A 13,871-nucleotide genomic window follows, 5' to 3' on the forward strand; every position below is an offset into this window, starting at 1 on the left:
AGAGAACACTGCAAGCCCCAGGGTGGAGGGTTCTAGGTGAGGAACAGACTGGCTCCTGAGAGTCTGTCTAGTGGGCAGAATGTGGCTCTTAGCCTGGCTCTGTTTCTGTGAGGGCCTCCCATCCTTCCCATTCAGATGGGCCCCCATTGGAGCCCGTCAGGCAAGTCCAAGTCCCGAGGGCTGCCTGCCTCCCAGAGCTGTAAATCCCCCTTTCCTAGCTGGCCACTGGGCTGGGGTCTGTCTGTTTTCCACCTTGATTCCCCACTTGGCTGCTGCCCTGCAGCCTGCTCTGCCCTTGCTTTTGTCTTTCTTCTTGCTGGAAGCAACCTCACCCCCTGAGTTTCCTTCCTTGCAGAGCCAGATGTAGCCTTCCCCCTCTGGGAGGCCTTCCTGGACCTCTCTGCCCATGGTTGCTTGCTTGAGCTGTTTTTCAAGCTACCTGGGGGCCCTCAGATCACTCCCTGTGTTTTTAAAATTGTTGTGTGTGGGGTAGTAGGAATTGGGATGAGAAGGTCTATTAGATAGATAAAACCATATATTAAAATATGACACAAAATTACAAGTAATTTGCTATAATTTTAATTCAGTCACAGTGAGATACACAGTTGCAAAGTTGTTCATGATTGGTTTTAGTCATACAATGGGGCTGGAGCGATAGCACAATGGGTAGGGCGTTTGCCTTGCATGCGGCCAACCCGGGTTCAATTCTTCCATCCCTCTTGGAGATCCCGACAAGCTACCGAGAGTATCCTGCCCGCATGGCAGAGCCTGGCAAGCTACCCGTGGCATATTCGATATGCCAAAAACAGTAACAAGTCTCACAATGGAGACGTTACTGGTGCCTGCTCGAGCAAATCGATGAAGAACAGGATGACAGTGATACAGTGATGTGTGATGTGTGTGTGTGTGTGTGTGTGTGTGTGTGTGTGTGTGTGTATGGAGAGAGGGGGTATCAGGTAACCCTTAAGCTTGACAGTAATTCTGGTAAAGATACAAAAAGATGCAAACTCTGGAATTCTCTGTAAGTTCCAGCTCTTTATGGAAAAATCTTCTTTCAGTATATTCCTTCTTTCTTTCTTTCTCCTGTAGAGTTATTTAGAGAGCAAGAAATATGATCGTATTCAGTTACATTCCTTGACTCAGTCTGGGAAATGGAAGAAAAAGACAAACTTGGAGCAAATATTTTTAAAATTACCTTATAGTACTTAATTAGGCTCTTTCCCTGCATTCATCTTTTATGCTTCTCTATATTAAGCCAAATGCCACTTGCCCTTACAATGTAGTGCCAGGGTGGCATCTCCACAGATACGCAGTTGAACTGATTTCATCCATCTATCTTTATATAGTAGGTCTTATGCAGTAGGTATCGGAAATGAAAGACATGAATTCAGAAATGTTTTCTTTGCAGGATGTCATTAAATGAGACCGATGTCTCCATGGGCAGGCTGTTGGAGACATGAAAGGATTTCACGGGTCATTTTCTGTCACAAATGTTTACTTCAGGCTCGTTTTCCTGGGGGTCGCTGTTTGGCTGCCAGCAATTTCTGTACAAGTGTCTTCTATTGCAGGAAACTATGGCTCTGAGGATTTGCTGATAAAATACTTTAAATTTCTTGTTTTGCGAGACAAAGACTTCTGTGTTATGATCCTCAGTAGTACCTTGGCTTGCTGATAGCTTTTGGAAGTATTTCTGTCCATAAGAGAGTTAATAGAGTTCCTGTCCAGTTTTATGTGAGACATCCCTTGAGATGTTGTGTCTACCTTCACTTCAAACTTCAGTCTCAAGTTTCTTAAAGTAAGTTAAAAAATATAAACCCAGAGAACTGAGTGAAAGGAAGAGAATGATTTGGTTGCATTTTACTGCATCTGTGGTGTTGCGGTGAAGTTGCGTTGGCTAAATGGATTGAGTGTTCCCTAATATCGCGAGAGGACCTGGGTTTGGGCTTGCCATTATTACTGTTATTTCCTGCCTCCTCCCCTTGCACATTCTGTGATTTATACTCAGCAGGCCGTGGTGGGAGAGCAAGGGCATGTTTCTTGGTTCCAACTGACCATCAACTTTGCCTGAATGGCCTCCGACCCATATTTCATGAACCCATATTTCAGGACTCTCAGCTAGTTGGCATATGGCTGACGCTGGCCATTCTGGTTGGCCATTCAGTGTCAGCTGCGAGGGAAGCCGTAGGACAGTGAGGGAGTGGACGGTCTCCCAGGGCATTGGGGAGCAAAGGACAGTTTCTCGTGCGTAGAACTATACAGGTAAAAACATTCATCAGATGAAAGTAGTGTAAAAGCATCATTCAGCGCATCTGTGCCACTCACTCTGTGTTCCACGCCTTCCTTTCAGCCACGGTGGGAAAACTTTGGCCTTTGGGTAGAAGAGAGACTTGCAGGAGCCTCATTTAACACTGGCAACACGGAGGCAGCTCCTGGAAGTCTGTTAAGTACTTTCCCACCCTGAGATTCGGGCTTGGGGTTTATTTATCAGATTCTCTGTTGGCCCTTTTTTGGCTCTTGGGAATGGAGAGGGGTGGGTGCAAAGCACCCAGATATGTGGACAGGGCCCCCAAAGCACAGATGTTTGGAATGAGCCGATCATTTACAATCCTGACTGTCTCCTCGCTGCAACACATCTGCACCTGGTTAGTGTTTGCTTGACTTTAGCCCCAAGCTCCGCCTGCCACAGGACCATGTCGAAGAAGCATCGTAGCAGCAAGAAGAGTAGATTCGTGACGTTTGCTTGCTCCTGAAGCTGTCCACTGTTCTGTCTTCCTCTGCTTTCCTCACAGCCCTTCATCTTTCTGTATCAGTGTCTGTAGATACGTATCTGCACACATAGCTATTGTGCATTCATGAAAACACCCCAGTGTGCCTCATTCTCACATCAGCCGTAGACAAGAGGCATTTCTGCGATCACTTCCTTTTTGATAACTCGGAAGCTGGGGCCTGGAGCGGCTGAGGACCTGCACAGCCGGGGGTCTCAGAGTTCACTCTGTGCTCAGGCCACTGCTCCCCACTCGAAATCGCTGGCCCTCAGTGTCTCTCAGTGTTTAGGTCCCACCGTGAAGCAAATGATAGTGACAGTCAATTTACAAGTCTTATTATGTATATATATATATACTTATATATATATCTATATAGCTATATACATTTATATATCACTGTGTCACTATCACTGTCATCTTGCTATTCATCAATTTGCTCGAGCTGGCACCAGTAATGTCTCCATTCGTCCCAGTCCTTAGATTTTAGCAGCCTCTCCTTACTTGTCTTTCCCAATGATTGGAGGCCCTTTCAGGGTCAGGAGAACGAGACCTGTTATTGTTACTGTATTTGGCATGTCGAATACACCACCGGGAGCTTGCCAGGCTCTTCCGTGCAGGCCACAGCTTGCCGGGCTCTCCGAGAGGGATGGGGAATGTATGTCAGAGAATACAAGCAAGTATGTTAAAACCAAACACATGTGTGCTGCTTTAGGCACATCAGTGGGCTAGGCTATAAGAGGTCTATATATAAAGTCTGAGAAACTGGGTAGTTATTTTATTTTATTTTATTTTATTTTTGGGTCACACCCAGCAATGCACAGGGGTTACTGCTGGCTCTGCGTTCAGGAATTAATCCTGGCAGTGCTCAGGGGACCATATGGGATGCTGGGAATCAAACCCAGGTCGGCTGTGTGCAAGGTGCAAGGCAAACGCCCTACCCGCTGTGCGATCACTCCAGCGCCCAAACTGGGTGGTTTTAAAAATGGAACCTCGTTTCTGTCTCCCCGCCTAGCTGGGTCTTGGGGGCGAAGCTGTGTGTGTTTGTTCTCTAAAGGGCTTTCGTCGTCTGGAGTTTGTGTGATCGATGACCCTCGTGGCTGGCTGCCGTGAGCCCTGCATTAGTGGGCGCCCACTGAGCGGCCCCGCTGGGAATCTGTGCCAGCTAATCCAGACAGCCTGTCCGTGTCCTGTAGGTGACCTTGTGGGACTGGAACGTGTTTCAGCCCCACACTCGGGGGTGACTCATCACCTGGGCTCCTGTCTTTCCTTCCTGGCGATTGGAAACAAAAGAAACTGACTCAGCAGTGTTGTGCACACAGGAGCTCATTAAGGGAGACTCGGTGGGCAAAGTGTTGGAAAACGCCAAATGGTTCCCTGCACCGTTTGACGTCAGAAGCACAGTTTGACAAGCTGGGATATATGGATGCAGGATACCTGAGGCTGAAGAAGGAAGAGAATGGATAAGATGCATTCGATTTCATTTTTTTCCTTCAGCATATAAATTGTGTTTAAATCGAGAGTGCCGCTCTTAGGCTAGCCTAGCAGTTCAAAATCTGTTTCCTATGTTTAAGTCACAAAGGCGTGTTAATTATGAAGGAGTTGTGGTAATTGTTAATTTTGGTAGTTGGATAGACTATACTTCCTTCAGTATGTTAATCATTAAGTTATCATGGCCGCTAGGTCCGTTCTGGATTAAGTTATCATCTGTAAATATTTTAACATGACTCAGTTCCATGCCTCTTACCAAAGCCCAGTGGATCATTGATCAAATTATTCGTTAATTGTGAGGAGTAATCCTCCCACTCGATGATGTGATGGAAAAGAGCAGGGAAGTAAAAACTTGAGATTACACTGTTGTGAATGTTAGGAGGTATTGAATATTCTTAGATCAGAATTCAAGGAATGTAACCTTAGTATTTATGTTGCTTTCAAGTTTGAGGTTGCTTGGTAGCAACCACAATTATCACTTCAGCTATAGCTCAGAATCAGGACTTAAAGAAAATGAAGGAAAAATATATTATTGATTTTCTTTGCATTGGTTAGTATTTCTTTTTTTGTGATTCACTAAGGATACATCACCACGTGGCCAATAAGCTTTGAACAAGTTCCTATGACTTAATCAGACTGACTGTATGTGAACTTCTCAATCAAGAAATTTGGACCAAAGTTTGCCATCTTACGAATATTCTGGAAAACCATACCTTTATTTGCTTGAGGCATTTATTTATTTTTTTAATTTTATTGATTCACCGTGAGATATAGTTATAAGCTTTCACGTTTGAGTTACAGTCACACAATTGTCAAACACCCATCCCTCCACCAGTGCACATTCCCCACCACCAATGTCCCCAGTACCCCCTCCCCCCTTCCCACCCTCCAGCTGCCTCCATGGCAAACAATATTCCCCATACTCTGTCTCTACTTTTGGGCATTATGGTTTGCAATACAGATACTGAGAGATCATCATGTTTGGTCCTTTATCTACTTTCAGCACACAACTCCCATCCTGATCTATTCCTTCAACCATCATTTTCTTAGTGATCCCTTCTCTATTCCAGCTGCCTTCTTCCCACCCGCTCATGAGGCAGGCTTCCAACAATGGAGCAATCTTCCTGATCCTTATATCCACTGTCCGTGGATATTGGTCTCGTGTTATGTTATTTTATATTCCACGAATGAGTTCGCTTGAGGCATTTCAACCCTTCCTGGTAGCCAGTCAGTTCCACCGGGACTTGATGAGTACTGGCCTTTAGCACTGCTGTTCTTCTACTAAGATGGGTATTGCTGTCTTTGCTGTGAAATTGTATGGTGAATCTTTTCTATGGCTTATGAGACATTGGCCATTTGAATCAAAGAAACATTTGTACCAGATTTTTTTTTCTTTTTTTGCTTTTTGGGTCACACCTGGCGATGCACAGGGGTTATTCCTGGCTCTGCACTCAGGAATTACTCCTGGCGGTGCTCAGGGAACCAAGTGGGATGCTGGGAATTGAACCTGGGTCGGCCGCATGCAAGGCAAATGCCCTACCCACTGTGCTATCACTCCAGCGCCTGTACCAGATTTTAAAAATCTTTCCTTATTAATGCACTTGGTTAAGTTGGAGATGTTCTCTTTAGTAAATATGGACAACTTTGGAATTCTTTGTTTATGTTAGCATCTATTTTTCAGAGATTAAGTTTTGATCCAAAGATAAAAGCAAAAGAACCAAAAGGGCAATAAACCATGTGTTTAAAGAGATGTGGGGGTGAAGGAACGAGGACTGAGCAGCGTGTGGGAAGATGATGCAGAGGGGTGATTATAGAGAGGGTGATGGCCAGTGACATCTGCAGCATTTCCCAAACTATGCAGTACCCGCCGCCACCCTACCACGCCCCTTCACGGTGCTGCCTGAGGCTGGATCAGGAGCGTGTGGGAGAAGTTTGGGTTGAAAAACAGGGAGTTTGGTGGAGATTTGTAAACAGTGCCCCTTTAACCTTTCAGGTCCTTCTTCCCGCCCGCACAGGAGACTATGGATTTATATCATCTCTGGAGAAACTAAACTCTGCTTTGGGGCCCTTCCCCCCAGAGGATGGGAGGCTCTGGTTTGGCGTCAGGAAGATTAAGGAATGCCAGGGCAGTGAAAACCCCAACTTTCTGACATTTCTCTAGCCCCCATCAGTGGGAGAAGGTGGGGCCACACCCAACAGAGCTCAGAGGCTTCTCCTGGCTCTGCTCAGGGATCCGTCCTGGCAGTGGCCAGGGGACTCAGGTCGTCTGTGGGATGGAACCGGAGTTGACTACGTGTAGTTCTCCTCGGGACTGTTGCCCCGGCCCTGAGAGCTTGCATTCTGCATTTTATTATTTTAATTTTTATTATTTTTTAAATTTTTGGATTACACCCGGCGATGCACAGGGGTTACTCCTGGCTCTGCACTCAGGAATTACTCCTGGCCGTGCTCAGGTGACCAAGTGGGATGCTGGGAATCGAACCCAGGTCGGCCGTGTGCAAGGCAAATGCCCTACCCGCTGTGCTATTGCTCCAGCCCCGCTTTCTGCACTTTATTTATTTATTTATTTATTTATTTATTTGCTTTTTGGGTCACACCTGGCGATGCACAGGGGTTACTCCTGGCTCTGCACTCAGGAATTACTCCTGGCGGTGCTCAGGGGACCATATGGGATGCTGGGAATCGAACCTGGGTCGGCCTCGTGCAAGGCAAATGCCCTACCCGCTGTGCTATTGCTCCAGCCCCGCTTTCTGCATTTTAAAGATCGTGTGGCTAACAGTCTGGAATTAGATCCTGGGAGATGTCACACAAATTCCCTCCATTGAGCCCAGGGTGAATGACAGTGGATGCCCAACCTCACTGAACTTGTGTTTGTTTCATTTTGAAATGTGGGTGTCTCCTTGGAGTCAGATGTTCTGAGGAAACCTCAATCATGAAAGTCCCATCCAAACAACAGGAAAAATGAAGCGAAAGAAACAGGAAAATAATGTATAATATCACAAATAGCCTGGGGAGGTAGGAAAATGCTCCGAAGCAGAATAGAACACTATTTTAACTTTTTAAAAGAATTGTTAAAACAAGAGCAGAATACTATTAATAACAACAACAAAGTCAGCCTCAAGCCCTGGAGATGTGGTTCAGGAGATCGAGCACATGCCTTGTGTACGTGAGGCCTGGGATTTGATCCCAGCTACTGAATGACCACCTGAGCACCCCGGGAGCCCACCCCTGGGCATGACCCCCATCATGAACAACTATGTCAGAATATCAGGTTCAAAGAAAAAGAAATGGTGGAGGGGTTGGGGACATAGTGCAGCGTGTAGACCGCTTGCTTTATACATGGCTTGCATGTGGCCGACCTGGGTTCGATTCCTCTCTCCCTCTCGGAAAGCCTGGAAAGCTACCAAGAGTATCCCTCCCGCACAGCAGAGCCTGGTAAGCTAAACAACAACTCACAATGGAGACGTTACTGGTGCCCGTTCGAGCAAATCGATGAACAGGACGACAGTGCTACAGTACTATTGGAGAGAGTATAAAGCAGTATGAAAAGAAATCTATATTTAGAAATGCATAAATGGATGTCAGAACTACTGTAAGAGAAAGACATAACCCTTGAAGTAAGTTGGGACAGGACCATACTATATTATAGTCTTATTTTATATATAAAAAAGCTGTGAACCACCGTGAAAACAAAAAAAATACAAAGCTTTCAGGTTTAAGTCACAGTCAAATACTGATTAAACCACCATCCCTTCACCAGTGCACACTTTCCACCACCAAGAACCCCAATACACCCCCCTCCCACCCCACCCCCCATCTAAGTAGCTAATGATATTCCCATTATTCCCTATATATTGAGTACATTTCATATTTCCATACAGAACTCACTATTATTGATTGGAAATCTTCCCCAACAATCAGGCCTGCTGAATAGGCATCATCTAATAATTTCTCTTCATTGGTAAGAGTGAAGACTTTGAGTCCGCGCGGCCGCTATCGCGGTTTTGGGTTTCTATTATTTTAGCTCAGTTCACAGTCAAAATGCATGGCTCAAGCATCCGCTCTGGTGCCAAAATGGGTTAGGAGACCTCAGGATCACAGTCAATAGGCGCGGAGGGTCTGCTTCTCGTGCCGCGGCTCTCGGTTCATCTCTGGGCAGAAGCATAAATTTTATATTTTTAAATTTTATTTGAGGCATGGTGATTTACAATGTAATAGGCTTTCACGCTTACAACATTCTAACACCACGCCCTCCCTCTGAGCGTCGTCTTCCCTCCACCGCCATCCGCTCACCATCCCACCCCACTCCCCTGCTGTGTGACATGAGCTCAGTTTTATAGACCAGATCATCTTCTAACATTTCCAGCACATTCTACCAGGTCAGGTAAGCTGTGTGGTGTAGAAATCATTTTTGTGCGCGTGGATTATAAATCCCTAAATTATTGCGACAAATTATTGTGAGACATCACCACCGCATGCCTTTCGTATTGCTCACGAACATGCGAAGATTCTGTTAGATATTTTATATCTTGTGGTAGTTTTAGTTTCCTAGTAATGAAACTCAAATGAAGCACGGCTGTAATTAAACCGATCATTCGGGATGAGCACTGGTAGTGAGCACCCTACCTAGTTGCCATGGTCTCTAGCCAGCATTTCCTGATATAGAACGTGGCTTCAGGCTAAGAAGTCTCTTTGCGTCCTTCCCTCTCTTACAGCCATAGGTGGCTGTGTTGTGCTTGTGTAGACTTGCAAAGAATTTCAGGGCCAGGAGATCTTTAACGAGGCCATCTATCCATTTCCTCTGCCTTAATGTTGCTCTAACTTAACTCAGTCATGAGGGGAGGAAATGGCTTTCCCAGGAATCATGACTGGCCCGAACTTGAGTCTTTTAACCTCTCTGTGCAGGATGCATCTGAAATCTCATTGACTTGTTGCTGGTTGCTGCTGATTTAGTGCCTGTGAAGTCAGGTTCCCACCAATTACCAGGGAACTTTCTGGTAGGATTGGTGGACTGTGTGCATTTCTTGAGGAATTTTGGTTTTATGTTTGTGTTGTAAGTTGAAGGGTTTTTGTTAATGTGGGTCGCCCCCTTATCCTTGCTATGGGTAGAGCCTTCCTAGGAAAGCTTTGGTAAGCAGGAAATGGTACGAGATAAAGAAGGCTGCATGCTATTGTCAATTTTCACTGTAAAAATGAAAATCTTCCTCTGATTTCTGTTTTGTTAGTAAAAACAGGGACTCATGTCTACTCTTCACAAAGATGAAGTCATGCAAGCTTTTGAAAATTGGGGTAGACCTGTCATTTGAGTCATGTAACATGGGCCTGTAGATTATGGCTGTCTGATCTTGGGCTTGGAATCTTAGGTTTTAGGGTAAACAGAGCGAGGGTACAGGAGAGAGAAATGTGGGCAAAGAAGAGCGAGGTGGGCAAGGATCATTGCTTTCCTGTTACTTTCCTCTGGGTGGGAGAGTGGGAAAGCTCCCCAGAGTAATTGTAGCTGCCAAACTGAGTTGCCAGAAATCACTTATATTTGTGTGTGAGAAGAGCTGTGGTATTTAGCTTTCTAGAATATTCCTAATGCAGTGGAGGCCCACTAGCTGCCATTGTGCTTCTGTGTAAATCTGATTACTGAGCCTTCTTAGAACTTGTTCCTGTGAACACAGACCCTGGAGGATTGTCTCTGGCTTCTCCCTGGTTGGTCTGAGCATCTGTTCCATCGGAGTGTTCAGTTAGGTACCAGTGGTTGGCTGATCAAAGCCACTCATGAAAGCGTTAATAATTACTCTCACCTCTTCTACCAGGTACGGGCACAGATATGCAGAGCTCTTGCAGAAATTGAAGGGGTGCATCTCTGCTTAGTAGATGTAGCCTTGAAAATAACTGTAGAAATTGGATGGCCATATAATGTAATTTTACCTGCCTTATATCCTTGCTTGGAAAAACCCAGGGGCTTAGTGGTCCAAGGACTAGTGGATACCTTTTTTTTGTTGTTCAAAGAAAAAGTGGGAGAAGTATCATCATCATCATCATCATCATCATCATCATCATCATCATCATCATCATCATCAAGAAAGTATCCAGGATATCTAGCCATCAGATTGTACAGTAGTGATTAAACTTGTGAATGTCCCTTGAGGATTTCTCTTTCTGAAAATTGTTTTGTGTTAAGGTGAATAAAATAGAGATTTGTAATGTATTGCAACCATAGGTTAAATTTAGCATTGTGTTTATTCTGAATACACTTTTTTTTTTCTTTTTGGGTCACACCCGGCAATACACAGAGGTTACTCCTGGCTTATGCACTCAGGAATTACCCCTGGTGTTGCTCAGGGGACCACATGGGATGCTGGGAATTGAACCTGGGTCGGCCGTGTGCAAGGCAAACGCCCTACCCGCTGTGCTATTGCTTGAGCCCCCTGAATACACTTTCTTTATTAAGTTTTCTTTCTTTCCCAGTCAGGTTAACATGTTTAAATCAGGGGACTGGAGCAATAGCACAGTGGAGAGGGCATTTGTCTTGCACATAGCCAACCCAGGTTTGATTTCCAGCATCCCATATTGTCCTCTGAGCACCACCAGGAGTCATTCCTGAGTGCATATCCAGGAGTAACCCCTGAGAATCGCAGGGTATGACCCAAAAAGCCAAAAAAAAAAAGAAAGAAAAAGATAAAACATGTTTAAATCATTGAAAACGTTATATCTGATCTATCAGAAGTTTATTGCTCCTAAAATGATACAAACTGGGTTTTTTATGTTCTTTTTTTATCCTTATCACCCTCTTCTTTTTTGAAAAAACCCAGAGACTCCTTAAACAGATTTATTAATCCAAATACATGGACGCACACACATACACACAAACACACACAGAGCTGTTATGCTCACATTCTGGGTTGTGTTGCTCCGGTGTGTTGCACATTTCCCTAATGGTGGATGCTGGGAGTTGCCAGCTGGGGTTGCTTCTGCACCTTCTGACCATTGTGCTCAGCAGGGGGCGCTGTGGTACTCACCGCTGAGGGCGGGGTGTGGGTCCCACTCCCCGCTGAGTGCTCACACACATCTTTAGTGGCGGTGCATGCTTGTACCTGACTGTGTGCTGGAGGGTCCACGCTCTGGCGTGGGTCCCGTGATCCCAGACGGTGGAGCCCCCAGGACTGTGTTCAGTGGTTCAGTGCACGTGAGCAGCCGTGGGCAGTCAACTCAGGGCCTTCACTTCTGCTAGCCACGAGCCAGCCCCTGGAGAGCCAGACAGAGTTTCAGTGCTTAAAATAAAATCGATGGCAATACAAAGGAAAACCAAGTCATGCTTGTTTTTCATACACCGAGAGATAAGACTATTAATAAAACTTTTCAACAAATCGATTTTCAAACTAAAGCTCTAATTGCATATTTCTCAGTGTTTCTCAAAATAACGAGTGCGTAGCTTTTTCATATATTAAATGAGACTATAACATAGTATGTTCCTGCCTCAACTTATTTCAAGGGTTATATCCCTTTCTGTTACATTTGTTCTGACGTTCATTTATTGCATTTCTAAATACAGATTTATTTTTCATACTGCTTTATATATCTTAGCAAACTTGGGTAGAATAATTACATGCCTCTTTCATATGTACTGTTCCAGTAACTATCTTTTTGTTTCTGATACAATACTTTTAATTCCCAACATCCCTTTGGTGGGGGTGGGGGGGACGGTCCCACAACCAGCAATACTAGTAGTCACAAGCCTGTCCCTGAATTGCCAGACGGATTTTTCATTGCTTAAAATAAAATCAATGGCAGTACAAAGGAAAACCAAATCATGCTTGTTTTTAATACACTGAGAGAGATAAGACCCACTAGATAGAACAATGACTTTGTTATTTTTGTTTGTTTGTGTTTGAACCACACCGGGTTTACTTAGGGCTTAGTTTGGGTTCTTTGCTCGGGGATGTCTCCTGGCAGGGCTCAGGGGGACTTATATGGTGCCAGGATTTGAACTCAGGTCAGTCACAGGCAAGGAAAGCTTCCTATCCGCTGCACTGTCTCTCCAGATCAACTCTATTTTGAAAGTGAGGAGGAACCAAGTTTTTTCCTTTTTATCTGTAATGTGATGTGATATGGGTGTAAGTTTCATTGACGATACGATGGAAGATACTACCAATAGTGTGTTTTGTGATCTACCTTTGTAATAGGAAGTAAAGATTTCTGTCAGAGGTTAGTGAACATTAATTGTTTTTTTTTTAAATTGAGTTCATGGACACTTCCTTTGTAATAACCCCCAGTGAAAATGATGGTTTACGGGCAACATTTGTTTCCTTTGAGCTTGGCAGTGAATAACAGGGCTCCAAAAAGAGCATTTACGTTGAGACAGCAATTCAAAAGGCAGATTATGCTCTGTGAGTGCCTTGATGTGAGGCACTGTCCTGAACTTCACAGGAACGATGAGCACAATAGGGATGGTGTCTGGTCTCTGGGATGTGTAGAGTCCCAGAAGAAACAAATACCAAATTGCAGAGTATACAAAGGAGTCATATAGTTGCCTAGACCAGTGGTCTTCTATGGTTGGTCCACTCAGTGGTTCTGGTCAGCAAATGTAGACCAGGTTGAAAACAACTGGTCAGCTACCTTGGTTATAACAGCTGGTCTGTGGATGGTGTGCAGGTGTTGACGGCTGAAGAACACTGGCCAAGTCACCATGGACATGACCGCCAGGCCCTGAGAATATATCTTGAGGATCTTGAGGGGGCTTCTTTAGCAGTCTGTCTTCTTTAGCAATAAAAAAGTTTATGTTTTAATTTTATTTGAGGCACTACAATTTACAGTACTTGTAATGGGAGGGCTTCAAACACACAGCCTTCCAACGTCATTCCCGTTGCTAGTGTTTGCTTCTTTTTACCATTATTGTCTCAATGAGCCCCTACCCTCCACTCCACTTCTCCAAACAAGGTAAGCTCAGTTCTGTACATCAGTTCACCTTTTGCTTTTGGTCATTTGTAATAAACCATTTGTTTTTCCCTTACTATATCCCTTGATACCCAGATGGGAAAGGGATTATTTAAAAAAATTTTTTTTTAATGGAATCAATCATCCTGAGATAGACCATTACAAAGTTGATCCTGATTGGGTTTCAGTTAAATAGTGTTCCAATATCCATCCCTCCACCAGTCAACTTTTCTCACCACCAGTGTCCCCAGTTTCCTTCCCACCACCCTCAACTCCACCCTCTCACATGCCCCAGCCTGCCTCTATGGCAGGCACTTTTCTTCTCTCTGTCTCTCTCTGTTTCTCTGTTTCTCTTTCTCTGTCTCTCTCTGTCTCTCTCTCTTCCTCCGTCCCTCTCTCCCTTCCCCCTTCTCTCTCTCTCTCTCTCTCATTCATTTTTTTCTTTTTTGCTTTTTGGGTCACACCTGACGATGCACAGGGGTCACTCCTGACTCATGCACTCAGGAATCACCCCTGGCGGTGCTCAGGGGACCATATGGGATGCTGGGATTCAAACCCGGGTTGGCCGAGTGCAAGGCAAATGCCCTATCCTTTGTGCTATCACTCCAGTCCCTCTCTGTCATTCTTGAGGGGTCTTTTGAGCTGGGATTAGTGGTCTTGGTGAGGGAAGATACGTTGAAGTCAACACTCAGGAAA

General features: G+C 44.8%; 1 protein-coding gene across 2 annotated transcripts in view; it reads left to right on the top strand.

The window, feature by feature from the left end:
• The window catches only part of UTRN (utrophin), a 585,431-nt gene that overhangs the window by 41,061 nt on the left and 530,499 nt on the right, over window positions 1–13,871 (top strand). The gene's annotated exons all lie outside the window — the stretch shown is intronic.

Source organism: Sorex araneus, chromosome 4, assembly GCF_027595985.1.
Source record: "Sorex araneus isolate mSorAra2 chromosome 4, mSorAra2.pri, whole genome shotgun sequence".
NCBI lineage: Eukaryota > Metazoa > Chordata > Mammalia > Eulipotyphla > Soricidae > Sorex > Sorex araneus.